This window comes from Lissotriton helveticus, chromosome 7 (genome assembly GCF_964261635.1).
Source record: "Lissotriton helveticus chromosome 7, aLisHel1.1, whole genome shotgun sequence".
Lineage (NCBI taxonomy): Eukaryota > Metazoa > Chordata > Amphibia > Caudata > Salamandridae > Lissotriton > Lissotriton helveticus.
This window is the reverse complement of record NC_136068.1, coordinates 560,345,213-560,372,785: the sequence shown is the minus strand read 5'-3', so window position 1 is coordinate 560,372,785 and position 27,573 is coordinate 560,345,213. Positions and strand designations below refer to the sequence as shown.

Genomic DNA, 27,573 nt, shown 5'->3' with positions numbered 1-27,573 from the left:
CTGGCCAAAGTACAAGACCCAAATTACTTCAAACGGGTAAAATTTCGGACCGCGAGAGATGCGGTATTTATATGGAAACAGATGTTGACTAAGTGCAATACTTCGTTTTTTCACAAAGAGCTGCCAATATGGGATAATCCTGGGCTTCCAGATATTTTTAGAGATAAAACTGGCCGAGAATGGGCCAATTATGGTATTGAGACACTAGGTGATCTCTATGGTACGGATGGGTTTCTACAATTTCCAACATTACAACTTTTATATAAATTGCCCGAAAAAATGAGATACAAATACATTCAAGTTAAGAACTATTTAATACGCAAAATGAATCTGGTAGCAATTACTAGCTCAGATATATGGACATGTTTCTATTCTGTGCATAGAAAATCACTAATTAGCTTGGGATATAAATGTCCCAGCCAAAATAGCTCTGACGAAGCCCCTAGATTGGCACTAAAATGGACTACCAGCTTAGGATCTAACGTGACAACTCAGAATATCTCCGCTGCCTTAGCCAATATCAGTAAAGCCGTCCAGTCTTCCAGTTTGAAACTCCAATCTTATAGGACGATTAGTCAACTGTACTACACTCCATTAAAAATTTCAAAATGGGCGCAAAATAATTCCAACAATGATCGTACTAAATGTCCTAAATGTGGTCTGGTGGCAGCTGACCTTATACATATGATTTATTTGTGCCCATTATTAGCAAAATTTTGGTTGGACATAGAAAATATTTTAACCCATAATCAACTAATCAATTTTTCGTTAAATGCCGCTGTGGTACTTTTGGCTATATACCCGGTTAGTCCTATTTATAAAGATTTGCTAAATATTACATTGGCTTGTGCAAGACTGGTGGTAGCAAGGGCCTGGATTTCTCAGAATCCTCCTCATACAACTGAATGGTGGTCATTGGTTTATGAAATTCATACTATGGAAGAAGCTATTGCCAGGAATAGAGGAATCAAAGCCAAAATTAAGTTTATTAAAATGTGGGGTAATTTTTTTGCTATGTCGGCAATGATTTGAACCATGTATGTGTTTTTTTTTTTTCTTCCTTTGCTTATGATATTATTAATTATTAGCGATTTGTCCTGAGTAGGAACTACTTCTTTTACTTTTTTGTGTTTTTATTTCTCTAATATGTATCTGCATCAAATTGAATTCGATTTATTTTTTTCAGATTATGTATTCGATATGTTGATTTCCTTGACTTGCTTGTCAAAAATTTTTTAAAAAAAAAAAGGAAAAAAAAAAAAAAGAACCACCTGACGATGCTTCAGCCAAACACAAATTATCAAAAGATATGTTGGACAAGTAGCGAACTTGGAGCTCCATCAAAGTCAGAAGGGCGGTCGTATTCATCCCCTCACTCATCTGCTGTGCCAGAGCCTGAAATCCTTCAATAGGGATTGGACTGAGTAAGTAATATAGGTAGTTGCCCGGATGGAGAAATTGGAAGTGGAATGTGACCTCTTCAGTGCTACCTCCAACTTCTTGACCAAAGGGTCGGAGGGAAAGGCGTCATCTGAAAGCATCATGCCCTGTGAGGATAGGCCAACCATCAGGTTATTCACCATGACAGAATGCAGGAATTCTTCTGAAAACACCTCCAAGGCATAACGTATTGCTCAGAAACCAACGGAATGCAGATTTATCACTGTCCCTCTATTCATGCAAAAGTACTTTGTGGACCGCACTGTGCAATGGCAAAGAGTCTGGGACAAGGCGCTGGTTTTGCGTAAAACAATCTTTCTCCATTTCATGCTCCACAGGAGTAGGAAATCCTAGATTGCTCCTAACATGGGTGAAGAGATTAGAGAGCTCCTGCACAAATCGACCCCGCCTTCCTTCCTTCTCATCTGGATCATCCAGGTCATCCATGGAATTAGGCCTTGACACCTTTGCAGGAGGCCTTTTAGACACCCTGGTCCTTAACGCTACCCCTACAGCCTCATTAATCAAGAAACGCAGCACATCTACAGTAGGAACCCCTGGTGAGCTACAAGGGCAGCCAACTCCATTCTCTAATAATTCCAACACAAGGTCTTCCTGCATCGGTCGTGCTTCTAAGGGGACCAAATCTTGCACCTCCTGTGATCTTGCGGGAGCCACCGACATGCAGGAAGTGCCAGTGAGCAGAAAAGACTGCCACTAGCACGCGGCCAATCACGTCAAGTTAAAAAAATCCTCCTTACTCAGGCACAATGGCAATAGAAGAGCCACACATTTCGACTACGCTGGCCCTGTCAAGAGAACAGAACCGCCAGCCTCCATAGGATGAGAACGGGCAAAAGGACACAGCGTCGAAGCCCAGAATATGGACCAATACCTGCTGCACAAGGCGACTAGGTGCCCTGAACCTCATACTGCTAACTCAAGTCACACGGTAAAGAAAAAACACATTATCAAAATCAAAAAAGCATGATCTTACTTTATGTCTGACCACACTAGGCAACATTTCTGTAGCGCAAGAAAAAAAAGAACAGGATGTTATCATGACGTACGGAAGACATTGTTTACTTCGTATGCGTTACATCACATGCCATTACAACGCGGTTGTTACAACGACCGAGTTGTTACATTGCATACGATCACATTGCAAGTCGTTAAAATGACTTGCTCTAGGGGACAGAAGGTGTTGGATTCACAATACAACACCTTCCCTGCTGTTGCACAAACGGAAGCAGGAATAGTAAATTATACTGTCCCTAAGTCCAGCGTGCCCCCTACAGCAAGTTGTTGTAATGACTTGCGATGTATTCATATGCAATGTAACAACGCGGTCGTTGTAACAAATGCGTTGTAATGGCATGCGATGTAACGATTGTGTTATAATGACATATATTCTGACTTACTTCCTCCTTTATGCATGCTGGATAGTCGGCGCCGAGTTGGGGTAAGTTTTGACCAGCAAGGCAATAGGTTTTGTGAAGCAAGACAACTGCTCATGTGTACGGAATTGGACGGAAAGATGGACAAAGACGTCATTCAATGTCTTTAAATTCATCTTAATCCATGTTAAATTGAGAATGCACTAATCCGACAAGACAAAAACCTCTCCTAGATTCCTGCAATATATGGTGTGTGTGCAAGCGGCAGGGGGTTAGTCTAAGGGGGTCTGCTACGATCGGTGATTGTGAAACTGAATCTTGTTTTCATGACACTCATCACACACAAACACATCCCAAACCCTACATGGCAAACACACTATACAGACCCCCCAGATTATTGCGGCTTAAATATGGAAATTTAGCGGCACAAAAATGAAAATTTAGCGCCATTACTGCGGTACTTTATTTTACTCATAATCATTCTTTTTCAGCCTTAAACCAATGGAAACTATTGTAGCAGAGTATTCCACTTTGAAGTGAGAGGGGGCCCTATTTCACCCTGGAATGTTTTAGTGCCCATGTATGCATCCCTGCAGGGACATTGCTACCTCCTGGACCCATGAGGCGTGACACCTCTTCACCAGGCGCCCTAGTGCTCAGGATGGTAGTTGATGGAGATGCATTGCCTGCTGCAAAGAATGTGTGTCATGGAGATGGCAGAAATAAGTGTGAGTGAACTATCAGTAGGGCTATAAAAATGAAATGTATGTCAGAGAGGGGCTATGGAGATGGGAACGGCACGGTTGGAGGGTTAATTTGCATGGCTTAATTTGAGCCAGTGGGCACCTAACTGTCAACATCTGCACCGATGACAGTCTGCCACATACTGGTGATGTATTTCTGCTTTCAAGAGGAACAGAGCAATATTGTTTATTCATTCAATATTCTTTAAAATGGACTAATACCAGCAGCCCAAGTGAATCCCATAGATTTGGGGGTCTATAATAATCTGAACAGTGTCACTTGTAGGGTATGATGTTTGGTAGTTGTGTTGGTTCTGACATTGAAGGAGCTGACAGGGGTACGGGATGGTGCAAGCTGCAGTGGCCATCTGACGAGGGCCCTGGCACTTCTCTTTTTTTTTTTTTTTTTTTACAAATTAAGCACTGTTTGGTAGTGAAGGAATTCGTGCAGAAGGAGGTCAGGGGGCGCCCAAAAAACTGTGGCATCAGGGCGCCCACCAGCGCTAAAGCCAGCCCTGAATAACACCCAGTGCCAAGATCGTTGTGCAGAGCAGGTTCGGTCCTGGCAGTGCCGACACAGTCTATAATGTTTACAAGGAGCAATACACGAATGCTGTTGAATGCATGTATTAGAATGAAAACATTCGCATCTCTACAAAGCATGCCGAAATTTCATCATAGCATACACTCACTCAGGTTTTGAAATTGGTAGTCCAGCATTGACCACACTGAATACATTACAGTAAAACTTAACTTAGTAATCACAGCTTGCTTTGTAAATAGCGCTTCATAGGGAGCCTGTCGTTTTTAAGGGATGCAAACATCAGGTGGCACTTTTATTAATTTAAAGTATCCGAACGAAATGAGGCAGAGTTGGTCTTGGTGGGGCTCGAGCTAGTCACATGGATAACCGCCGATAACATCAGTGAGAGTTTAACTCAACGATCCATCGCCATAGCTGCTATAGCTCTGTTAAGAAATATGTCATAAACCCCGCCTGGCTAACTCCCTGACCTCTATTCCCGGAAGCAAAGCTGTCTCAGAACGGGAAGGAACTTTACGGGGAATCGTTTCTTTCAGATAATCACAGGAAAAAACACTTTTTTTTATCATCTGGAAACTCGTGATTTTTTTTGTGTAAAAAATCTAACAAAAATGCACTCCTGCAAAAATTGAGATTAGAGGTTTATCCTAAAATTGTGCCTAGCAAGCTAGATCAACGAAAACAGGAAGCTCGTTTACATGAAGGAAAGTTTCCAAAAAGCTGTGAGTTCGTTTCATGGGAACAGCTATCTGCCAGCTGCAAATATGAATACATTAGCAACAGTAAAATCAACAACAACTGCTTTCGCCTCACTATTGCTCTCCCCCTCCCCTTGCTTCTTCATGGTGAGGGAGCTGTGTGTCCTGTCCAATGGTAACCGATTTAGCATGTTTCCCATTCTTCATTACCCAGTCCGTTATTGTGTCTTATGGTCTCAGAATCGTCTGCTTGCTTCAGGAACATACCCCCGGGGAACAGCCCCCTCCCATCTTCTGAGATCAAGATATAGAGTTTGCTGCTACTCTGTTGGCATTCAGTCAGGATCAATGGACCCTTCAAACACCTTTATTAAGGGCGCGCAGCCATATCCGAGGGTTACACTCTCCTATTCAGACCGCTATCCCCATACCAAAAACCAGCTATTCAGAGTTTTTCCTAACAATGTGGAATACCTAGAGTTGGGCGAACCAACAGATTTACAGGAGGAGGCAAGCCACAGCAGGCCAAGGGCCTGGCTCGGATCTTAGAGCTCGTTAAGGAGCCGAGCCCTCAAAATATTTGCTATGTAAATCACACAACAAACATCATTAAATATGATAAAGCAGCTTCAAATTTCAGGAAAGTGTATTTCCTTAACATGTGAAGCTTTGACATTAATAAATCACATTATAGCACTGCACCGAGAAGTACGTATTAAAAGTGATAGTTTTTACACATGAACCATTATTAGTGCTCTGAGAGGCAAGACAATTGTCCTTTAACCGCATGCGTGCTGCGGTCATTTTTGCGCTGTGCGGCTTTTTTCGATTTACCGCGTTACATGAAGAGCTGAGCTCGTCATGAGCATGCGAGCGGTGCAACTCATGACAAGCTCAGCTCGTCATGAGCATCGAAGGGGTTAAAACACTGTACATGACCGAGGTTATTATAGGGCAATATTACAGTCTACAAATTTGAAAGTGCTTTCATACACATTAAAAAAGTAAAAAGTGTTTGGGGAAAATAGGTTATTTGCCTAAGATCACAAAATTCAAGCGGGAAAGTCGTAATTTACCAGACTTTCAGGTTTAACTTTGTACAAATCAGCCAGGGAATGGATATCTTGTTATCTTTCCTTATATTAGGCTTTGTATTAACCTCCTTGTGCATTTTCTGTAGTTTTTATTTCGCATGAACACGACCCAAAGGTATTGGAGCGCTTTACGTGAGCCTTAGTAATATTACACAAGGTCATATTCATTGTTTATAAGCAGGGGGAGATTAAGTACTTTGACCAGAAACATATGATGTTGAGCCATGAACCTGGTATCAGTTCTGGACATAACAGCACATCCTGAGTAGAGGAAGCTTGGCTCCTTAAAGGCTCAAGGTTCAAACAAGACTTCGAGCAGAGGCAGGCTTCAGGTTCGAGCCTGGCTCGAGCTTTTGGTGGCTCGCCCACCTCTAGGAATAACCACACACACCCGGAAATATAACGCCCATCAACAGTGCATTTTTGCCCGATTTCTGTTCTTAGCAGACAGAATGTTCCAGCAGCAGGGCCGCAAGGAGGGGTTTTATGAAAGAGGCACGATTGTCTAAACCACGTGTGCTTCTGCAACGCTGCCTGAACAACAAATGTGTCTTAACAACGTATTCCTTTACCACTCATGCCTTGATCACACATGCCTCTACCATGTGATTTTGTGGTAAAGGCATGAGTGATAAAGGAATATGTGTAGCAAAGATCACACCTCAGCCCCCCCTCCATGAGCCCTAAAAACAACCCGACCCCCCCCCGATCCCTAAAACCAACTGAGAAATGTGAGTTCCATAAGACAAAGTTAAAATTCTTTGGCCATATCTTTTCTGATGGGGGAATGGCACATGATCCTGCTAAAGTGCAAGTGCTGTCAGTCCCCCACAAGATGTTTTCATGTTACGTTTATTCCTTGGCATAACTAGCTATTGCTCTAGTTACATATAAGACTTTGCCAAAGTCAGTGCGCCATTAAGAGACTTGACTAAAAAGAATGTTTCTTTTCATTGGTCACATGAATGTGAGTAAAGCTTTCGGAAAATCAAGCAAGCAATTGAGAACGCTAGTGAATTGGCATATTTTGATCGAAAACTTCATACTGAGGTTGTTGTTGACACCAGCCCTGTTGGGTTGAGGGCCATCCTTACAAAGTGGACACCCAAATGCTTGAAGGAGTATTGTGATGTACACCAGCCAAAGTTTGTCCCAAATTTAACATCCTTACTCACAACCTGAGAAAGAGGGCTTGGCAGTGGTGTGGGCTTGTGAACATGTCCACCTATTCTTGTATGGGGACCCCTTCATGCTTATGACTGAAGAAGTATTATTGACTATGTTTGGAAAATCCAAAAGCAAAAATGCCTCCTCACATTGAACCTAGGGGGCTGTGATTGCTAAAGTACAACTACACCATTGTGCATCATCCAGGGAATGGTCAGAACTCTGCAGACTACTTTTGACAAGTGCCTCTACAATGCCTTGGCACCCATACTAAGACGGCTGAAACCTACATCAATTTCATAGTGAAATCAAGCACTCCATCTGCCATTTTGATAGAACATATTGTCACCGCCACAAATCAAGATAGTGACATGCTGAAACTGAAAGACATTATTACACATCAGTCTTGGTACCAGCACACTCAACCTCTTACCAGTGACACTGAATATCAAAAGTTTAAGAATGTCAAAGTGCACTGCCCATTACTCAGGAAGGTAATATTCTACGAGGGCCGGGAACTGTCATTCCGAAGAGTCTGCAACAACAGGTAACTGAAGTAGCCCATGAAGGCCATCGTCGAGATGTTGCCATCAAATGAGCTCTCAGAGAAAGAGTCTGTTTTCCATATCTTGACGAGAAGGTTGATTAGGAATTAAAGGCCTGTCATCTAAGCAACCCCTGTCATCGAAAACCACTCAAAACCTGTTAAGCATGTCAGAGTTGCCAAGCCATGCATGGGAGAGAATCGCAGTGGGCTTCTTCAGTCCTCTTGACAACAGACATAACCTGATGGTGATAGTTAATGCAGATTCCCGATTTCCATTGGCCGAAGATCTCTCACCTATCACTCAAGAACGTGTCATTGAGAGATTAGAGAGCATCTTCGTGACCTCAGGTGTTCCTATGACCTTAAAGTCTGACAGTGGCTCACCTTTTAACAGTCAGAAATTCAAAGACTTTCTCGGTCATCTTAATGTGAAGCATCAGAAGAGCCCTCCTCTGTGGCCACAGGCCAATGGCCTTGTCAAACGTTTCATGAGTACTCTAAAGAAAGCTGTCCAGCGAGCTGTACTAGAAAAGCTCAACCTTAAAGCTGTTCTAAATTCCACTCTTTGAGCTTACCGCTCAAGCCTTCACTCAACCACAGGTGAAAGCCCTGCCACCTTGAAGTTCGAGGAAGCCATAACGACTGAGTTACCTCAATGGACTAACAGAAGAGCAAATACCAAGGAAGAAACACGCATGAAAGACGTGGGTTGCAGACAAGCGTCGGCATTAGGCATTAGAGCGTAGTGAATTGAAGACAGGTTTAAAATGTTGAGTTTGTGGTTACACGCAGAAGAATAAAGACGTGTTATACTAAGCTCTGTGTGCGGCATAGACATTGACGAGTACTCGGGCTGGGGAGGACACTACATGAGGGACAACTATCAAGCAGACAGCTTAAGCAGAGATGTCCTATCTTCAGTCATCTTCCGGCTGGGGATGGAAACATTTCAACAGGTAGTGGGGACATTTGGTTTTCTGTGGTTGGACATTTTGCACCCTATCCCATGCTCTCCTTTCCAATTCTTCTCAGAGATATGGAACAGTCAAGCATGGGGGACAGATGCTCTTTCTTTCAGGTTGCCAATGGGTCCCATGTACTTCTTTCCTCCCATGTGCCTTATCCCTCGGCTGCTTCAGAAGATTCAAGAGGAGAGAGTTTATATTAATCCTTATAGCTATGTTCTGGACCTGAAGGATAGGGTGTATGACTGTAATCCAAAGCATACATTTTCGACTATCTTCTTTGCTTCATAGATAAGCTCCTTTGTCTCAAAAGGTGTTACCATTTTTAAATCTGTTGGGGTGGAAGTTGTGAGGATCCGGTTACAGGCTGGGTTGTTATAGGGAAGCAGCCTTCTAAATTCAAGAGTCCAAGAAACCATCCACTTTGTACTCGTACTCCAAACAAGTTAAACATTTTAAAAAGTGGCATGCAATCAAGAACCTAACGCCCACCTCATCCAATCCTTTTAACATCTTGGATGTTTTAAATGATGGTTTTTAAAAAGGCTTATCTCCTTCAATCTTTTCTTCTCAAAGGGCATCCCTTGTAGTTTTAGGAAGTTGTGGGCTAATTTTACGAAAATCATCCCTCTTATTAAAAGGTTTCTGAAATGTTTTAAACTAAAGAGGCCTCTACAACCCGGAAAATTCATAAGAACCAAGGGCAAACACCACAAAAGATGAACTGATGTGCTACCTCTGTGGGATTTGCGCATAGTTCTTATAAATCTTCAGGGTTCACATTTTGAACCAAAAAGTCCACAATGGTTAAGAGCAAAGGTGGGTTTCCTTATGGCTAATAGTTGGGCTTGAAGGTTAGGTGAGATAGGAGCAATGTTAGCATCCTATAATGATACCCCAAGTGTAAGCCGAAGATAGAGCTGAAGTTCCTTTCAGAGCAACAAACTGTTTCATGACCATTTCTCAGCCCGAGAAAAAGCATCAGGTAAACAGTGCTTAATTTGTGAATGAATGTGTGCTGGGGCTCTCATCGGGAAGCCACTGCCGCTTCCGCCACACATTGCTCCTGCCAGCTGCCAATAACAAAATCAACTCAACTACTAACCATCACACTCTTACAAGTTAGATAATTTAAACTATTCCAGGCCTCCAAAGCTATAAAAATGGCTTGGGAGGCAGGTTTTAATCATTGTAAATGTAAATTAAACTAACAAACAGCTGTTGTGCTCATACCTAAATTAGCCAGACAGCTCACCATGTGACAGACTGTCTTAAGCCCTGGTGCTGGCAATTAGGGGCCAGTGTCAAGCACTGGAAACTACCAGCTCAAATTAAGCACTCAGTTCATTAGATGTAAGAATGGTGTTGCTAATTTATTTGGGAAGGACAAAGGATCTCAGGAAACCAATGTGTCTATTTGTTTCCTATGGCCTGGCCAATAAGGGTAACACTCCTTCTACTGCATCTCCTAGTAGGTGGATAAACGGGCCTTCCTAAAGGCATATTCTGGACAAGTAGAGGTTCCTGGCTGCACCCCACCTAGATCCATTAGGGGAGTTACAGCATAATGGACAGAAGCTGTCATGTATTCCTATAGGTTCTGAATCGATCCCCCTATTCCTGACCCTATTCTGGTTAAACTAACTATCAAGTTAACTAACAGTCAGCCCATGAGGCAAGAAAAGCCCCCATGATGCAGATACCGTTATCTGACGCAGTCACACTACGGCACAGGAACGTGTTATCTGATTAGGTCATAACGATTGAGATCTAATTAGACAAGCGACATTCCTCCAGCCCCTGATAAGGCATACGACGTTCTCATAACAAATCAAACCTATGACAACCTGGAAAATCCGTGCGGCCATTGTTTTGATTTCACAGAGAACTTCAGTAAAAGAATGTGCTAACGAGCAAGTCGTATGACATCTTTATTGACGTATCTATGTCCATCCTTACGTCAATCTCGGCACCTTTAAGGTATAAATATTGCCGATCTTGCCCTATGCAAACACACGCGTGGTGACGAGACGGAGCAGCCATACTTGCCGAAGCCCAGAGCAGAGCAGACCCCGCTGGCAGCAGCCCCGCCTTCCTGACGCGCTGAGAGACGCGCTGCTATCTCCTGCCGAGAGACCCAGCACCGGCGCTTTCGGGCAGCCCTCGCAGGCGGCCTGGAATATCGAGAGCAGAGAAAGAGATGCCATTCCTCATTTCATCCCAACTTCCAGGTACAGAACTGAATAACCCCTCACAGAGAATTCTTTAGTTATTCACTTGGCAAAAACAAACTTAACTTAAACTGTAACTTTCTATTCCCGCCCACGCATTAGACTTAGGTCAGGTACACGGGGTAGGCGTATTTAGAAACACCAGTTGAGTACGTTTAGTCAAATGTATATGTGTATGTAATATATTTTAATCATTTTAAACATCATATGGCTCAGAAACCATATCAATGTTTTTACAGTATTATTTTATACTATTGCTTTTAATGTATGCACTTTACTTAACTATAAGTATTGCAATAATATCGATCCATTTCTCTTGTACGAGAAAAGAGACTGATCAATAAATAACACCTTTTTATTGAACACGCCCGTCTCTTCCTTTTCTCTACAATCTGATGAGACTAAGAATGCACGTACTAACTGAGTAAAATAATTGCCTTGTGCTCACACGACTCTGGAGATACACTCTTGATTAGGGGAGAGCAAAGTTGTCATGTTCTATGGTTGTCAGAAACTAAATCCCTTCTTGTCTAATCAGGGGAGTTAATTCTTTCCTGAACATTCGAGAAAGTTTCTAGCGAACTCTGAGCTACGCTGGCAAACCCAAAACTTAAGTCTAGTATCGACAGTAGTAGACCTAGTTAACGTCTGGCCTAGGCCTTTACTGCTGTAGGTATTATTCCAATGCGCAGAGCCTATTGGGAAGATAGGAACTACACTACATGGCGCCCAACGCGTTTGGAAAGGGCGATAAAACTAACGTAAGACATTTAGAGTAACTCAGTCGTGCTTTCTCACTCAGACCCCTTTTCCCAAATACTCCAAAGACGTCTGGAGTGGGTGAAAGGTAATATCCTCCAAAACCTCGCAGGAGGGAACTCCTATGTATGGTTCTTGGTATAGTCAACGTTGAAGGATACACTGTTCCAAAATATTGTGCATCTAATCTCTGTTTCCATAAGAAACCTGATCTGCAAACAAAAAGAATAACCTTTCTAACAGTAAAATGTCAGAAAGTGATGACGAAAGAGAGGCAGTTAGATTAGCAACTGAACTCGCAGTAGCTGATGCTACCATGCAGGCTGCAGATGGGGATATAATACTCATCCCGGTCATCAAAAGGAGATCTATAACCCTAAAACTTATAGAAAATGGACTGACACCTAGAGGTGGCACAGTCATATTCGTAATTGAGGCACACGAATATCGGCAGACAGAGGTATACTATTCATGGATACATTTTCCAGCAGCAAATGCTGTAACAAAGTACTTCCACTATTACAAAATAGAGGAACCTCCTGAAACGTACACTCCTTTCGAGGAGGTGGAAGTACCACTCAAATTTCAAGAGCATTTGCTCTTATTTGATGGCGCCCTAAAACACAATAATCACATCACCAGGCTCGGTCCTTTAGGTAGACCAGGAGCAACGTGGCCGGTCCTAGCCGGATACACACCACATCCAGACATCAAAGGGATGTCTACGGGAGAGCTGTTAATACAGCTAAAACAATTAATAAAAATTCATAGACAATTAGTACAGTATGTAATGCGGACTTCAACAATTCAGCCAGCGATTAAACTTCCACAGCTGACCCCTCACCAGGGGAACACAAATAAAATTACACCACAGAACATCCAATCCTGCCTAGGTAAAGTTCCGGCTAAACGGGAACAGATACCATTCTGGTTGGCACAGAAAATCACCCAAATAGAGGCGGTGTTTCCTGACACCACCCCGCTAGAAAAACACAGGATTCTGACTATATGTCTCCCAATGGGAATCACACCACACATAGAGGACTGTGACACTTGGGGTACAGTCTTTGCTTCAATCTACACAAAAACGCACGGTGTTCCATCCATTTCGGTAATACCAGATGTGCTAAAACAAATTCAAGATGAATACGGTCCAGAACCAGCTTTAACTCTTGGTATGAAATTACTGAAAGACTTCAAGCAGGTCTCGGCTATATTATTAGCCAATATAAAAGGTGAAGCAGCAAACGTGGCGATCCGCCAAAGGTTAAAAGAGACAGATATAGCAGACCAACCAGCTGAAATTGCCAGAATCATAGAAAAATCCTATGAAGAACTAGGTAGAGATAGTTTAGGTGGAATACCAGTAAAACCGCAACTGACTGAAGGTCCAGAAAAAATATTTTTTAATAATAATTCACCAAAAAAGAACTGGGATGGAAACAAACAATCCAATCCAAAAGAAAAGAAATTCCAGTCCCGAGGAAGGTCTCCTAGGCGAAGGGAGAAATCTCCGAACCAGAGACACAGGTCACCCCAGAGTGACCCCTCTGGGAAAAGATATACCCTTAGAAATAGGGATAATATTAAAAAACCTGATAGATATCAAGACATTGATACACGTCCCTCTCAATCTTTTCAGACTTCCTCGCAGAAATCGGAAAGAAGAGGACGATCAGAACAAAGAGAAGAGCACGCCAAGTCCAAAGACAAGGAACCTGCTCAGCAAAAAAAGAAATTACAATTTCCAAAAAAGAAGGTAGCCAGTATCAAGGTAGTTAACAATGCCGAGAATACTGAGGACACAACTGAAAAACGGAGAGTGGGCTCAGACAATGCTAGACAGCGCAGCAGAAGTGAGCATAGCTCGCAAAGTCCTTATGAATCATCTGGAGACAGTGGACACGAATGAATATCTTCAAGTGGAAACTGCAGACACCAGAGTTAGCAAACCCCACAAGATATACGAGATAACATTACGTATAGAGGGAGATAAGACTAGGAAAATAAGGGGACTATTTTGGGATAATCTCTCCAAGGGCTATGATATCCTTCTAGCTGAAAAAGACTGGCCACCAGAGTTTGTTAGGGAGTGCCCTCATGGCGAAGAAATAATTATGCCTGCCTTCTCGAATCAAATCCCGATTCATAAAAAATATACACTTGCCAGAAAGTGGGCAGTGGCTCTAGCATCTGCTTTATATAAAAATCATGTAGGATGGGATGAGGACTCCCCTCCTCACAAAATCCAGTTAAAATCACAACCTACTGCACAAAGGCAGTACCCAATTAAGCAAGAAGCTAAAAAACAGGTAAATGAAATACTAGATCAGCTAGAATACCAGGGGGTGATTGAAACTTGCACCTCACAAATGAACAATCCTTTGTTTCCGGTCTCCAAACCAGACAATTCATATCGTCTAGTTTTGGATTACCGACACCTTAACACATGTTGCAAAACCTTTGCAGTGCAAAACTCACACAGTGCTGCACTAATGAATAACATAGTGCGCAAAAAATACAAAACTACCTTGGACATCTCCAATGGATTCTTTTGTCAAAATATAGCACCAGAGAGCAGATATTTAACTGCATTCTCAGTAAATGGCACTCAAAAACAATTCTGTCGGTTAGCCCAGGGGTACAAGAACAGCCCGGGGGTATTCTCAGCGAGAGTAACAGAATTACTGCAACTGTATGATGATGAAGCATTATCTTATGTCGATGACATTTACTTAACAGACGATGACTTGGATACTCACTTGAAAAGAGTGAACACCATAATACTTGGGTTCGCAGCAGAGGGTTACAAATTCAACTTTAAAAAATCCAGAATTGCCCATCTGACAGTCCTATTCTTAGGATATGAGTTATCAAGTGAAGGTAAAAGCCTGGCTGACAATTTCCTAGAGAAATGTGCCGTAATCCAAGCTCCTAAAACACTAAAAAACCTACAGTCAATTCTAGGCTTCCTAAATTTCGGAAGAACATACATTGCAAATTACGCAGAAAGGGTCAAACCCCTTTATGATCTAATTAAACCAGACTTTAAAAGATCCAATTGGACTCAAACACACACAGAAATTTTGAGATCCTTACAAACAGACATGCTAATTAAAACAAAATTAGAAACACGTGATAACACACGCAATCTTGTGATTCGAGTCATCCCAGGGAGATGCGGATTCACATACCTGACCTCTAATGAGGGAGAAAAGGTACCAATTGCATTCAAATCACACTTGTACACAGAAGCTGAACAGAAATTCAGTAATACAGAAAAAATCATTCGTGCAGTTCAAACCGCAATAGCTAGAGAAAAAGACATAGCTGACGGTAGACATATCACAGTCAGAACAGCAGAATCAGCCTTTGAGGCACTAACAACACCGTGTAATTTACCAACAACAACATTGAATCCGGAATGGATACAATGGGTGAATTCAATCACAACGGACAAAGTATACTACTACTTTGATCCAGAACTAGAAGAATTAAAAAATCTAAAGTATGAAAAGACGTATCCTCTGCCAATCGACATTCTGCCTCTACGACATTACGCTTGTGTAATCTATACAGACGGACATGCTCAACCCTCCATTTGGGGAGAACAAGCATACAACCCCACATGTGAGATTACAAAAGAAGTGTGGCGCGGAGGTAAACTAAGACCTCTATTAACAAAAACACACTCAGTTGAAACTAATTCAGAACAACAAACTGAAATAATAGCATTGAAAATGGCGCTAGATAATGCGGATCGCGAATTCCCGACACTTATAGTGTCAGATTCATATTACTGCGTCAAATCATATAACAAGGATTTGCAGACATGGATTCAGAACGGTTACAAAGATGACACAGATGCACCAATAAAGCAGAAACTGCTCTGGGAACAAATAGCTCTTTTACAAAAAGAACTACCAAAGACTCACGTGACACACCCACTGAGTCATCAGCGTGATGGCGTTCACGTTGTAGGGAATTCATTGGCTGAAGCAGCCGCAGCGGCAGCCACTAAATCGGCTCCCGTAGTTCGAAAAAAGCGTACATTAAAATACATTGACGGTGAAACAGTGCTGGCGGTGAAAACGTCATCAAAAGGTGACTGCTCAGCGTTACCGATCAACTATCCACTCAATTATACATACATAATCGATGCAAACTCCGTCCCTTTTGCTCGAATCCCTGGAGTGGGGGATAGAGTGATTCCAAACATGGACAGGAGAAGCTTGTTAATCGCAGACGCACATATGGGTGAGGGTCTTGGACACCTCAAACTGAAAGATTCTCTGGAAGAATTACAATCACGGTACTGGTGGCCAGGTATGAGCCTGCATCACACCATGTTTGTAAAAAACTGCCCAAACTGAAACAGAGATCGCAGTGGGGAGAGAAACAGTTTAATACCTCGTCGTATCAAGGCAGATAATATCACCAGTAAAAAGCAGGGCTTGCGATTAACATATACAGGCTAGTTTCCACTTATAATGTAGATCCTCAGCACTCGGCTGACGTCCGGACTGTTATACAAAGATTTGCGAGTCTAAATGGCATATACGCTAAGAGCATGTTACGTTTGACCATTGTCTTCACTCTAGCCCTCCGGCCGGGGGGGAAACATGGCCAAATGAGCACAGCCCAGCGGGAATCTTCTCACTTCCTTCCTGAGGGTACGGGATGGTGTAAAGAAAAAACCAAGGCAGAAAGCAATCTATAATGGAAAGGATATTAGGTTCGGGAGCTGGGTGGGTCAAACATCTAATAAGTGTCCAACGTAGTCTAAATAACTTGCCAAGAAATTCTCTGAAGGGATTCAGTCCGTACGAATTATTATTCGGAACTAGAATGATTATCTCTGACCTCGACAGTCAGACTTCAGTGGTTAAAGAAAAAAGCTTTGATGTCAAAGACCGTTTGGCTATTTTGCAGGACTTAAACAAAACAAGAAAAGACCTGAGCAACATACAGTTGAAACAACAGCCAACAACCACTGAAGAATCACCACCTGTCCCAGCAAGACCTGTCTGGATTCCAAAAGTCGGGGATCTAGTCAGGGAGAAGATCGCGGTAAAGAAGGAATTTGGGCCTTCTTACAGAAAAGCAGTTCCTGTCTTGTCTGTCAACGGGACAAGATCAGTTGTACTACCGCCACTTGCTGGTAAAAAGGAGAACCGAGTTGTATCCATCGACCTGGTAAAACCACAACATGTGGCCGATAACAAACAGTAGGCCAAGTGGACTCCCAATAAGTAGCAGAACACCAAGGTTTGCTACCAGTACAGAGGTCCTAACAAAGAGGCTCATCACATTCGAAACGCCTACAGAAGAACAACAAGGACTATGCAACAATGCAATAGAACTCAGACCTCTGAAAACCCAAATAAAAACATTTAGCAGAGACACACCAATCTACAATGAAGTACCAAGTGAAAATGCAAGAAACAAAAATCCTGAAGCAATTGGAACAATTGACAGAACTGCATCCGGCTACTTCATAAACTTCGATGATTCCTCTGAAGGCCTCAGTGAATCAAAGACACAGCCATCATCAAAAACCTTTAAAGAAAAAGCTAATGAACTTTTGAACCAACTGAAAGAAACATATCTGATTTCTCCATGGATTGAATTTTGGGTGGGTTTTGGTGCATTTATCCTCATACTTTGGCTCATCATGGTATTAACTTTGGGACGCTTCATTGAGGGAAAATATGCTAAAATGGACACAGCAAGTCAGAACATCAACTTGATCCTCAAACCACAAACATCCTCACACGTCGAGAAAAGAGAACTTTCTTCAGCCAACTTCACAGCCAATCCTATACCGGGTGGGGTAGCATGGGACAACACTGACTATGAAATTTATGGTCCGGTCGAGATCCTGAAATATCCACACCAAATTAAGATCTCCTTGAGTGACTTTGTGAAACCAAACTCATTTGCTGATGATTGGGACTTCGAAAGCATTAATAATATGATGTCTGATTTAGTAATGTCTGCTAAATTTACCAAACATGATTATTTGCAGGGTTCTACAAATTATGATAGTATGTATTGCTATAACCACTATGGTAACCATTTTTTACATAGATCTGCACAACCTAGAAATGTTTTAAATTATAATCAATGGGAACATTGTGCAACACCTCCAAAAGGGAGCTCAAGAACCGTTTACGACAAATATTCATATTTTTCAGGTTTTAACACAAGTAATGCTGAAACATTTTATTTTAAATTGTCAAACAAGACAGGGATGAAAACCATGATAACCAACACAAAGTTGATATATTCAGATTCATTCTTCGAAGAAATGAATACTTTTGGATTTGATTATTGGGACAAAAATGTTGATTTGAAAAGTGTTTGGGGTACAAAAGAATGGCAAGTACAGGGTTTAGAAGCTTTGTTTAGAGCTTGCATGATCCCAGAACAAATGATATTTTTAAATGACACTGTTCAACAAACCACCTGTCTTGGCCTAGCCAAAATCAAAGATTTAAATAAACCGTCTATTCCAAAGCCAACAATGTTTAGCAATAGCTCTGATACAGATGAAGAGATAGACGTAAACCATATATTAAACCAAAACAGAACACATCCTGATTGGAAACAATGGTTGATCTGGCCCACAGATACAAATAACTGTCAAGACAGATTCCTGAATAAAACACAGGGGTTCAAAATGACCAGGCCAGACCCTAGATATCCTTAAAGACATCACCCAGGGATAATAACAACCTACAGTGTGGGTAAATTATGCCTTCAATGGCTACAAACTTCCACACTGCCTGAAATTAAGCAACACCTAACTTTACTTACTGATGGTGCTGACTTGCGTGATTTCATAATGGGACCACGCAAACAGCGTCAAAAGCGTTTCATAGCAGCCTCTGTATATGCAGCATACAATGAGGCCTGGAAGGTTAATAAAATTGAAACAGCAGAGAGAATACGGGAAATTGACCGTATTAATTTGGAAAAATCACTTTCTGTAGTGGACAATGGGTTAATGACTCTGTCCTCCAGAATTTTTTCATTGGACAGCATTGTGTCTTCAGCAATCGATATATTATCGCAAGACTTACTGTTATTACAACATGGTCAGTCACAATTGCGTTCTATTGTACAGCTTGGCTGGACGTTACAAAATCTGCGTTCAGGCTATGTGCCTTGGCGTTTAATCAACACAACGTCGCTATTCCAAATCTTTAACCTTACTGATAGACAAATCGGTATGGCGCAAAAGGGTGCTGATTATACAATCTTGAGCATTGAAAAACTAGAAAGATTACCAATGACAATGTCAGAACGACCTGTCAGTGAATGGATAATACACGGAATCATAAATATTCCAATCTCAACCTTCAGGTTTCAATACTGCCAAAAATATATACAGGCTGGCATGTACGAGAAATTGGGAAAGGGGTACCTTAAAACAACTTGGAACCTGCCCTATTCACATGCGTGTGTCAGTAATAAAGGACAGAAAGTGTTTCTTAGTGGCAACAATTGTGCTATGTCACTAAGCGGCACGCTTCTGTGTAACGGAATTAGTTTGCATGGAGCCTGTGAAGGGAATTCATACAACCTTTCATGTCACCAGCAAGGCGCACCTGCAACTGAAATAGAACCATTCTTTCAAAGACTCTATAATGGGAGTTACATTCTTATTGTAGACCGCAGATGTTGTAGTCTTACGCCCGGGACTCCTTATCTAGTAACTACGACTGCGAAGGTCAAGTGCTGTGGACGTTCTTTGTTCCCCAGCTCCTTTCCAGACAGGGAGGCAAGGGCATGGCCCAATTTGAAAATTACTTCTATTCGAATAGATACTTTAAGCAGAATGAAAACAGTGCTTCTTCAGACGCCTACAAGGCTCACGTCATCAAAAGAAACGTATGATCTACAAGTCGCAAGGACGACTGCAGAGATACATACATTATTATCAACTAATTCCCCCGTACATTTCGCGGAAATCCTGAGCGAAATCTTAAATATTTCTGATACCACTGGGGTCTCAAAGGTATTTAAGACAGTATTTTCGATGGCATTAACACCATTCAAAGCCATACTGGGTATTTTTCCAGATTTCGTCCATTCGATTTTTGGCGGACTTCCCCTGATCCTGGGACTAATTGCAGGAATCCTATTCTTAGTCCTTATTTTTCGTTATGGCAACCCATGTCACAGATCAAACTCTCGCGACAATGGAAGATACAATCCTAGCCATTGGATACCGGGACCGGATATCAAAAATCCTGGGACTCTCCCGGCTTAGAGACCTGAACATGACTTGGTTTCTATCATTTCGACCAATGTGGCAAAGGTGTGTTTTACCTGTATTGAGGTGTCTGCTATGCGGAGAAGAATGCGTGTTAGACACCTGTCTGACGCTACAATCGGATGCGCCAGTGGATGCAGATACATTGTTGGTTCCTACCAAGGTTCACGCTTTGTGCTGCCCTCAAAGGCTGCCAATCCTGATGACGGCATTCGTGGAATCTTCACCACTACGATTGAAGAGTAGTGAAGTTCAAGATGAAAGCAGCATCGATCAGGTACGACCTTCTGTCAGCAATGCGAATCAGAATGTCAATGGAGACAATCATGCGCACGAATGCATGGTTACACCTATTTCCGACTTAGTGGAACTTTCCCATGAAGCTGTTGACAGTTTTTTCGAAAGCCTTAATGATATGATGTTCTCTCCAGAACAGAAATAGAGACTTTTGAGCAAGCTCGCACACGGCGTTCCCTGAATTCGGCCTTCAACTTTGAAAATAAAGTCACATGAACAATTTTTCCCACCAGTTCACGGACAGCAATTTTTTTAGCAGCCCCAAATTAATTTTTACAAAAATTTCGGGACACTTATCTTCTGCTTAAAGTAAGAAACTATTCCTAGAGAACTAAGATTTCTATTTTTAGATACTTTATAAACTTTAGTTGCCCGCTGGTATGTTCACAAATATTTTATTATGTGATGAAATGGTCTCGAACTTTCTTTCTGTATAGCCATATTAAGAGCCATTTCATGTGTATTTCTCATATACCAAATAAGCAATAATGTATACAAATGCGTGTTTACTTTAGCGTTTAATTCATAGCTTGAGTGCATACAATACATATGACTGCAATTTTTCAGTATATTTGAAAGTTTCAAAATGCATTTATGTATTTTGGGGTGGTAAGGTATACACTATACTCTATAGTATGTTGTACTATGTTATACTATGCATAGATTAGTAAATATGACCATAGTTAGCGTGGAGTGGGTGTCATGTATTCCTATAGGTTCTGAATCGATCCCCCTATTCCTGACCCTATTCTGGTTAAACTAACTATCAAGTTAACTAACAGTCAGCCCATGAGGCAAGAAAAGCCCCCATGATGCAGATACCGTTATCTGACGCAGTCACACTACGGCACAGGAACGTGTTATCTGATTAGGTCATAACGCTTGAGATCTAATTAGACAAGCGACATTCCTCCAGCCCCTGATAAGGCATACGACGTTCTCATAACAAATCAAACCTATGACAACCTGGAAAATCCGTGCGGCCATTGTTTTGATTTCACAGAGAACTTCAGTAAAAGAATGTGCTAACGAGCAAGTCGTATGACATCTTTATTGACGTATCTATGTCCATCCTTACGTCAATCTCGGCACCTTTAAGGTATAAATATTGCCGATCTTGCCCTATGCAAACACACGCGTGGTGACGAGACGGAGCAGCCATACTTGCCGAAGCCCAGAGCAGAGCAGACCCCGCTGGCAGCAGCCCCGCCTTCCTGACGCGCTGAGAGACGCGCTGCTATCTCCTGCCGAGAGACCCAGCACCGGCGCTTTCGGGCAGCCCTCGCAGGCGGCCTGGAATATCGAGAGCAGAGAAAGAGATAACATTCCTCATTTCATCCCAACTTCCAGGTACAGAACTGAATAACCCCTCACAGAGAATTCTTTAGTTATTCACTTGGCAAAAACAAACTTAACTTAAACTGTAACTTTCTATTCCCGCCCACGCATTAGACTTAGGTCAGGTACACGGGGTAGGCGTATTTAGAAACACCAGTTGAGTACGTTTAGTCAAATGTATATGTGTATGTAATATATTTTAATCATTTTAAACATCATATGGCTCAGAAACCATATCAATGTTTTTACAGTATTATTTTATACTATTGCTTTTAATGTATGCACTTTACTTAACTATAAGTATTGCAATAATATCGATCCATTTCTCTTGTACGAGAAAAGAGACTGATCAATAAATAACACCTTTTTATTGAACACGCCCGTCTCTTCCTTTTCTCTACAATCTGATGAGACTAAGAATGCACGTACTGACTGAGTAAAATAATTGCCTTGTGCTCACACGACTCTGGAGATACACTCTTGATTAGGGGAGAGCAAAGTTGTCATGTTCTATGGTTGTCAGAAACTAAATCCCTTCTTGTCTAATCAGGGGAGTTAATTCTTTCCTGAACATTCGAGAAAGTTTCTAGCGAACTCTGAGCTACGCTGGCAAACCCAAAACTTAAGTCTAGTATCGACAGTAGTAGACCTAGTTAACGTCTGGCCTAGGCCTTTACTGCTGTAGGTATTATTCCAATGCGCAGAGCCTATTGGGAAGATAGGAACTACACTACAAAGCAATCGGCCTTCCTCTCGTTGAGATTTTCAGGGCCAGAACATGGTCTTCCACAAATACGGTTGTAAAACACGATTGTTTAAACGCAGGTTAAAGTGTTAATTTTGGTAAATCACAGCTTTTCCCGGATCCTTAATCCTCCCCGTTTCCACCCTAGTTCCTTCCCTCTTCTTGTTTATCTTTAATGCTGATTGTTCACTAAGTACTGGGAAGTACCTTGGGCAGTGGCCATTCTTAGTGGCAAGGAGGGGGTTTGGGGGAAGAAAGTTTTAGTCAACTCTGTCTCAAGAGGCAGGTCAGGGCACATGGTTGTTATTGTGGCAGGGTAGACTGACTTTCAAGGTAAAGAAGATCACAGAAGTAAAATGTTCATTAACATACAAATAGTGCTCAATCCCCCTTTTACATTTGCACTTTTTTGTATCAGGTGGATTTCAAATTTTATCAGTGAATTATTGACTCCTGATTGAACTAAAAAAGCACTGTCCTTCGGTGTTACATTGGATAGAGATGGAGAGGTCAATCAAGCGGCTAAAATGCACAATGTGTGTCAATTAAGTCTTTGTTTAAATGCAGGGTTTGTCACTTGACCAAACTGTGTGATCTTTGCCACATCATTTTACTTCACTTCAAAGTGTATCATTTACTTTACTGTCACATTTGAGAGCACCTTGCAGTATTTCAATTCAGGATGTGGTTGATAACAAACCTCTTTTGTATATGTTGTACTAGACTATAATGTTGTTCCACTTATAACAACAATCTCAAGTAATGGGCAAGTGACAATTGACTCCGCTCTTCATTTATTCATAAACAAAATCGTACGCGAGAGCCACGGTAAAGCTCCGGTCCCCCGATATTGAGAGCTCAGAAGTTTTTCCTTTGAATGGAGCAGCTCCTAAATAAATAATCGAACATCAAAGAACAAACAATCCGGCTATGGAGTGACCAAAAAGGTTTCCCCGATAGGACATTCTGCCCTTGGTGTCCCACAAGCTTAAGAGCCCAAACTGAGTGCGTGAGCGATCAAGTGCTTTCTAAAGATAATCGGTCCTGAGGAGAATCTCTTAGAGAAGGGGATTCAAAACGCGTCTTAGGCCAATCTAATTCAAAATCTTGTACTCAAAATTTTGACTTTGATGAATCATGGATGGCCTGTTGAGATTTTGTTAGAATTTGAAATCAGAAATTTGTTTATTGCTTATTGGTGATTTTCAAAAACTGAATATCGAGCTATTTTCCCAAGTATGGTCTTTGGTAGGAAAGACGAAAGAATGTGTGGGTGAATGTGGGAATGAGTCAAACACAAGTATGGATGTCAACACAACACGTAAGCTTGAGAGGGTGAATGTAGCAGAAAGTGTGGTGTGAATAGCAAGTGCATTTTTTCCAAAAACAAAAAGGTGTTTTAAGGGGGATTTCTTCTTCTCTTTTTTTGTGTATGTTATAATTGCAAAGATTTTGTAAAGAATGTTTAAATAAAATTTCATAATTTGAAAAATGTAAAAAATTGATTCTAAACAGAAAATGCAGTTTGCGAGGAACTTGTTTTAGTTTGGTTTCTTCTTTAAAGGTTTAAAGACAGTGGCAGCATTGGCGACTACATTTGTTTATCTTCATTTATTCATGGCATTGTCGTCACGGAGCGAAAGAAGCTATGAATGATTCTAACTTCATGTACAGGCACTATCACTCTTAATAAATGTTGCTCGATGTATTGCCGGGCCATAATCTAATATACTAAGCTCAAACACTTGCAAATGTTAAAAGAACTTACATATTGAATTTGAAGCTTTTTTGTCATTTATTGAACAATTTACATAACAAATATTCTGATGTAGGGCTCGTGTTTTGACTCCTACGGCCAAGCAGGTCAAAACACGAGCCCTACATCAGAATATTTGTTATGTAAATTGTTCAATAAATTCATATATGTAAGTTCTTTTAACATTTGCAAGTGTTTAAGCTTAGTATATTGCTCTGTGGTCTGTCAGAGGTCTCCACTCTTTCGAATAACTTAATGACATGCTCACTTCTGATGGCCTCATGAATGCTGACAAGGTCAGACTGGAACAGAAAAAAGGTCTGGGTACAAATATAAAAGATAAAAGTGGCCTCTGTTAGCAAATCAGATAAGTAAAAAAAAGTAGCTAACAGCTGCAAACCGGGCAGCTTTGAACCTGTAAAGACAGGTGGTATAGGTGTTTTGCAAAGTATGGGAGATTGTATGCATTCTATGCTTGCTGCAGTCAATGTCTGTGGCATTATCAGTGAAATTAACAGCAAAAAATCGACACGCTAGACCATGAAACAAGCTCACAAACAGTCAGAAAATAACCCAACCACTGACCTGTCAAACCAGCCTATCTTTTGCTGCAAGGCAGCCCTGATTAAAGCCCCCCGCAATTATGTGAATTTCGGCGGGTTTGTTTTCCGCATAATTATAGATTTGCCACCTAAGCCATCGTTTGCTGCATATACTTCAGATGTAAAAAAAAGTTTCTAGATTAACCGAATCAAAAGGTTACTAAAAATGTGGCAACGTGTGGCTGCACCGTGACAGGCCCTTTGCAATTTACCAATGAGGTGAAACATTTCCCCAACTGCGTTAACGTGTAAAAATGACAACAATAATGTAATAGTGTGACAAAATGTGACATTACCGCATAATTTGACTAGCCTTGCCCCATCATTTAGTCAACCCTGCGCCAAGTTTGTACTCTTCTGCCACATCACTCAAGTGGCCCTGTCTATCGGCTAGTTCTATCCTAGGTGCCCACAGGAAGGCTAGACCATCGTCAGAGGGGGGCTTTTTTTGCAGATTTTTAAAGCGCGAGCTCGACGTAAAGGTATTGGAGCGCCTTACATGAGCACCATTTACGTTACACAAGAACACGTTCAATGTTGGTAGGCACCAGGGGATTAAGTGATTTCTTTGCCGAGTATCACAGGAAGCTTAGCCTCTCCCGAGGGTCAAACCTGGTCCCCCAGCTTCAAAGGTCGGCCGCCCTAGCCACACCCTATCAGAAGGTCCTCACCTGACGAAAACAGTAGCAGGTGAGGTGAGAGAGATCGTTAATTCGTGTTTGCAGCCTATCATCAGCCCTCACCGCGCGCACTTGCGCCCCTCAGGCCCCGCCCCTGGCACTGCCACCATACCTCTATCGTCTGAGGGTGAAGCCTCCTTCGGTGCACCTGTGGCTGCCGCTCCCTCGGGGCCGCGTGTTATTGCGCAGATTCCGTCTGCAGGGGGAGAGCAGGCACGGGTTTTCTTTACTGAAAGTCGCCGTGTGGCGCAGATCCCGCCACCCCTGGGTATCCCTCCCTTCGGCGAGGGTCAAGAGCAGGCCAGAGGCTGATGCAGGACGAAGGGGCGGACTGGGGATGACTCGGGGGAGGGGGCGACACTCTCAGACACATCCTAGCGAACAACAGATATTTCCTAACAGCGTTTTAGCATCAACAGCCGGGTTAGGGAGGGGGGTTGACTGGTGACCGGTGGAGGCAGTAACTGGAGGGACTCTGGTGTCAGCCAGTGGAGGAGGACGAGGACGACCACCACCCTCCAAACCTAAATGCCGTAATGCGTTTTAATTTGCAGACGTCTGAGTTAAACGAGTTCGTTAATTCAGGCTGAGGCAACATGCCAGTACAAGCATTGGCAACAACGAGCGAGGGGCGGGGAGGGAGTAATAAACCAGGCGCAGCGCATAAGCCCATTTCACAAAGCAGGCTTGACTGGAGCAGTGCAGCCTAATTCGATTTCGCTCCCAAGTACCTCCCGTATCCATGCACCTCCTTTCATCCTCTTCATCTCTCCTTTGAACTGTTGGCCATTACTTTTCAACCCTCGTTTCTCCTTTGTTTCTACACGTTGCTACTCTAGACTCCACGCCCCTCTCTCTCTCTCCTCACTCCTCTGCATGAGCCTAACTCGACCCTTCTGCCTCCTACTGCTCCCCTTAAACGTCACTTCTTGCCTGAGTGGAAGAATGTTTTTTAAATGTATGTTTTTGTGTAATAAAGAATAATGTTTTATGTTGGATCCAATACACAAAAGATGACCTAATATGATTACAGTTAAAACTAATTTAATATGAAGTATAGAATTGTTTAGAAATATGATTTCACTTTATTGAAGAAAATATGCAAAAACATTGGAAAAGATACAAAAAATATTCATTTTTGCCAATAACCATAAATAACAAATGTATAAATTGGAGAAAGTAAGGCATAGAAGAAGGAATAAGCAGCGGAAAAGAAAGAAAACAAGAGAGACAGCATTAATCATACACTATCATGAAAAAAGAACAACTATATAACATACTAGAAAAATCTAGAAAGGATTAATGGCACAAACAATTAGATTCAGTAATAGTTGCGGTCCTTTGGTCCCGGGGCCTCCATTTCTGGTGCCCGGTCCGTTGACCCTGGTGAATCTCCTTGTGACGCATCTCCAAAATGGCGGGCAGAGGGGACCGGGAGACGCGCAAGACGAAGACACCTCTGCGCGGGGGTCCGGTCCAATCTAATGTTATGGACCGTTATACCCACTCTAAGGGGTCCCCCGGAGCTGCCCTGCCCGGTCCCACTGCGTCTGACCACGTCGTGGATGCGTCGACGGAGCCCTCCTTGCAGGACATCATGGGCGCCATTTCTGGCATGAGGGAATCCATAGGCCAACAGTACGAAACCTTGGCCCACAAACTCGACACTGTGGCAATTGAGGTGAATCTAATTCGAGCCGATCTCTCCAAAACGAACGAAAAGGTGAAGTCGTTGGATATCAAATCATCCAGCCTCACGACGGACGTCTCTGAGATACAGACGGAGATTGGCAATCTCCGTAGGGTGAACGATTTCATGACCCGGCGCTTGGAGGATTTTGAGAACAGGGCACGTCGCTGTAATGTTCGCGTGGTTGGTGTGCCGGAGAACCCAGAACCCCACTCGGTTGATCTCCTGGTTGAAGACCTGATCCAGAACCACCTTTCTCCATCTGGCCTTAGTAAATTTTTCACAGTGGAGCGCGCACATCGTGTTCCGGGGGGCCAGGGTAAGCCAGGCGCCCCGCCGAGACCTATTGTTGCGAAGCTTTTCCACTATAGAGATCGGGACGCTATCCTGCAGGCTTCGCGGGTGAAGGGCCCGGTGGCCTTTGAGAATGCCACGGTGAACTTTTATCCGGACTTTTCCCAACAGGTCCAGAAGCAGCGGATGGGATTTCGTGGTGCCAAGAAGCGTCTTAGGGACATGGGGATGCGTTACGCTATGCTCTTTCCGACCAGGCTGCGGGTTGAGTATAATGACCAAACTTTCTTCTTTGATCGGCCAGA

General features: G+C 42.4%; 1 protein-coding gene across 4 annotated transcripts in view; it reads right to left on the bottom strand.

The window, feature by feature from the left end:
* Positions 1–26,084, bottom strand: part of LOC144768740 (membrane-spanning 4-domains subfamily A member 4A-like) — a 416,021-nt gene extending 389,937 nt beyond the window's left edge. Inside the window, exon 1 of one of the 4 annotated variants that reach the window (XM_078652626.1) lies at positions 26,016–26,084. The gene's annotated coding sequence lies outside the window, so the exon portion shown is untranslated. Of the gene's footprint in view, positions 1–25,396; positions 25,822–26,015 lie in introns of those variants that run through there. The other 3 variants (XM_078652627.1, XM_078652624.1, XM_078652625.1) reach the window with 3 other exon arrangements.
* Between the last annotated feature and the right edge of the window lie 1,489 nt (positions 26,085–27,573).